Source organism: Rhinopithecus bieti, unplaced genomic scaffold, assembly GCF_001698545.2.
Source record: "Rhinopithecus bieti isolate Rb0 unplaced genomic scaffold, ASM169854v2 scaffold_5775, whole genome shotgun sequence".
Lineage (NCBI taxonomy): Eukaryota > Metazoa > Chordata > Mammalia > Primates > Cercopithecidae > Rhinopithecus > Rhinopithecus bieti.
Window position 1 is genome coordinate 141,868 of NW_016804817.1, and position 3,846 is coordinate 145,713.

The 3,846-nt window shown below is 43.5% G+C and overlaps 1 long non-coding RNA gene across 1 annotated transcript; it reads right to left on the reverse strand.

The window, feature by feature from the left end:
• Positions 1 to 871: 871 nt before the first annotated feature.
• On the reverse strand, positions 872 to 2,494 carry LOC108528592 (uncharacterized). Its single transcript, XR_001885221.1, has 4 exons — positions 2,412 to 2,494; positions 1,394 to 1,553; positions 1,143 to 1,284; positions 872 to 956 (listed from the first exon to the last, which is right to left on the reverse strand). It is a non-coding gene; the product is annotated as an uncharacterized LOC108528592 (long non-coding RNA).
• Between the last annotated feature and the right edge of the window lie 1,352 nt (positions 2,495 to 3,846).

Here is a 3,846-nt window from a genome sequence, read left to right on the forward strand (position 1 = left end):
TTGAAAGGGGGGCTTGGCATGAACGACATGCAGGGGAGAGGGCGATGGAGTGCGGAGTCTATGTGACTTGCCTCGGATGTCTTATCTATCAGGTGGTCTGGCTGGCACCGTCATGGGCAGAGCTAGGTTGTAAATTGAGGCAATCTCAATTTGCCTCCTGGTAGGAGAGAGTTCTGGAGGTTCCTGGTTTGCTTTAAGGTTCAGTCTCTGTAACTTCTAAGTAAACACGTAGTTAGATAAGCTTGCTGTGTAGGGAGTGTCTGGTGGAGAGAAGGTAAAGGTTATAATTGCATTCCCAAAGAGCTAAGTAGGAGGTGTGAGGAAAGGAAAAAGGAAAAAATAATTCATTTGAGTCTTTAAAAAAGAGGTACTTGGTTACATATAGACTGTTTTATTCTTTTTCTTCAACTCCAAATAGTCAATTTATCAGCAAATCCTGTTGACCCCACCTCAGAAACACATTCCCAAACCTTTAATTTTTTTCTCTGACATGCCTAAGATAATCACTATCGTCTTAAACCTGGGATAATGCATTCATGTCCTGTCTCCCTGCTTTCACCTTTTTTCTCCTATAAACATTCTCCACCCAGCAGCCAGAGTGATCTGATGATGAAAATGTGAATTACACCATCGTGCCCCTGCTTATCACTTTCATAAGGCTTGTTCTTGGGTTGGGTCCAGAGTAGGTACTTAATACATGGTAATGTTTATTACATTATCTGGTATCTAAGAATAAAATATATTAGGCCAAGAAAGAAAATCGATCTGCTGAGTGAAAGACACAGTCTTCTGGCACATTTCCTGGCCCAGGGCTCATACATGCAGCAGCCAACATAGGCTTCCTGACGGAAGCACATATAGGTACATAGAAACGCGGTACATGTATTGTTCTCACAAGAAGATGCTCTATCTTCATTACATGCTCCCAGAGGATAACAATCACTCTCTCTCTTTCCCTTGTGAATAAAAAAATATGAAAGTGAGTCAAGTAGGAAATGTGAGGCTACATGGTCTGGTCATTTGTGAAATTGTATAATTAAGCACCTCAATTAATCCTCAAAACACCTCTATGATTTAGGTATGATCGTTATCTCCATTTAAAAAAGTATTAAACCAAGGCAAAATGAGAATAAACTGCTCACCAGATTAGCCAGCTAGCAGGTGGTGAGTGAAGCCATGATTCAGATACCCAGTCTGGTTCTAGGGTCGCTGCTCACATAAATCTGTTACATCAGGCTGTGATTTGTGGCTATTTTTGCTTAGGACGTGGGTTCCATTGGGTACCTAAGGTTTTCAAGAGTGAATCAAAAATTAAAAACTAAATTACATTTAAAATAAAACATTCAAGTAAATACTAGCTTTTCTGGTGCTCACATAGGGCAACGACACTCACCTAAGGTGCCTATGAGTGACTGAAGGTGAGAAAACACTGGGGTACACTGTGGAAATCTGAGATGTGGAAGAACATCGAGCTGTCACAGATGTCCCAGCTAGTCTATTGCACCCCATGATTAAAACTCTTATATGTCTCTCATGCAGCATTTGATCCAAGGCTGAAAATTGATCATGAACTGATTAGGCAAGAGAAGGAGAGGGGTGCAGACTCCAACAAAAGTCAGATTGAGGAGGCAACATTTTGGTTGAAGTCAGAGAGAGGCCGTGAGATTGCCATCCCTTGACATCTTTTTGAAAGTGAATTGTTTAATCACTTTTTTTTTTTAGCTGATTTCTTAGCCATCTTGCAGAAATATGAGGCAGGGGCACTTATCCATTAGGTACAGTAGGTAAGGTACCTAAGCCCCATGACACCCTTAGCGGCCCATGAAAATGGTTTAGTTTCTTTCATAAAATGGTGCTGAAGATAATGATAGTTGCAAAGGGAAAAATAGGATAGACCAATATCATAGTATGATACCAAGCATAGGGCCTATTATTGGAAGCTATTTCCAATGCTCAGGATATTAACATCTTCTGGAGCATCTGCAAAACACATCTTGAAGGGAGAACCATAAAGTCCTCAATTTGGCCTGCCTCTTTTATTTAACAATAAAGTTTTATTTATTTCTGAGCACAAGATTACGATTTTATTTCTAGAAAATGGGAGAAAAGGTGGAAGGAGGAGGAGGCAGGGAAAAGGTGGAAACTTGCCCAGGCCCACAGCAGGAGCCCAACCCAGGGAACACTTAAGCTTGTGTAGAGTACTTGTAACCAGAAGCCCGGAGGGGGGGCACAGCAGAGGATGCAATGTGTCACTGTCGCGGCCAGAGCCCATGCAGTGTAAACATTAACATTCTTGGATGCACTAAGCACTGGGCTGCGGTCTACACTTGCACTCTGAGGTGGTGGAGTTATTGCTAAAATTTTGGAGTACTTGGACTTTTCTCAAGAGGCGTTGCACTTCTTTTCCCTACCGGGGATTACCGCAGGTCGCAGCCCAGAGTCTGCGAAGGCGCACCGTTTCATTGACAGCAGGGACTGAACCTTCAGCCCAGGAGAAGCCAAGATGGCACCGATATCGCACCTAGGGAATGGAGGACCGGGAAGAACTTAATGGTTAGTGCCTGGATGGTGACAGGTGCTCCAGTGTACTCGGGCAAACTACCTTTTCCTGCGACAGCCGATTATCTTTGTGCAGCTTTCAGTTTGCGGCCCCTAACCTCCTCCAGCCCGCAAACCCAGGCCTCCAGTGTTCTGATCTTTCTCTTTGCCTTTCCACCTTTCCAGATGCGATTCCTTCCGTGATCTCAGTGACTGTATCAGGCAAAAACGAGAAGGGCAAAATACCGTCCAAATGTAAACAAGGAGCAGCCACACCAGCAGCAGCAGAATGCCGCGGTAGTTCGGCAGGCCCTGGCCCCATGGACAAAGAGAAACTCGACAGTGGCAGTGGCCACGAACTCAGAAAGCCTGAGGACACTCAGCAGCTCCTCTGGCTCATCACTTTCACATTGGTGCAACTACAGGAGCTGAAGAACATTTTCCAACTTGTTCCATACCCGGACGTGTTAGGTAAGTGGCATGCTCAGGCGGCACCCACTTTTCACGGAGCTGGGGCTGGGCTCAGGGCTTATTCTCTTTCCCCAGGCCCCTTCCAAACCTTTCTGAGCCAAAGGCTACCTAGGGGTTTCAAGGCTGCTGGGGCCTGTTTGCCCTCGGACTTCAGGGTGGAGGCAATGCCTCCTGGACATCAAGGTAAATATTTTCAAGCAACATTTAAATGAATCAAGTGGGGAAACTTTGGCCTGATAACTAGGTTTGTATAAGTAGAATTTGATTGGAACCAGAACCATGATCAGTGTGAGGAGAGTAAGGCATAGTCATGCAAGTGGATGGGCAAATTCTGCTTTTATTTAAATATTTGATAATTTGCTCATAATATTTTGATTTTCAGAGTAGTGCAAAAGTGTTATTTTCTGGAATCCTGAACTTTTTTGTGCCCCTTACATTCAGTATGGGGGAAAATCATTCCTAAAGACAGCCTTAATCTGGATATTACAAAATAGTGTACTCGGGGAGAGGTGTTGGGGGATAAGTATTTAAAAGCAAGCTTGAAATGAACAACATAAATTTTGTTTTATCCACAACTCTAAATACTGAACATGTGTGGTTTTCTCCTTCCAGAAAGGAACTTGTAAGATGCATGAGCATGACTGAAACCAGTGTGCAGGTCACTATACCTGAAAAAACTTATTTGGCAGGGCAGCCATTCTAAAACCTGCTTCAAGACGTAGATAACATTGCCCCAGATATTCTGAAGTTGGTGTGATTTTGTTGCCTTTTCCAGGTTTGGGAAATAAGTTCATACTTTGAGTTTTTGTGAACAGAAAATGGGATAAGAAAACCTCA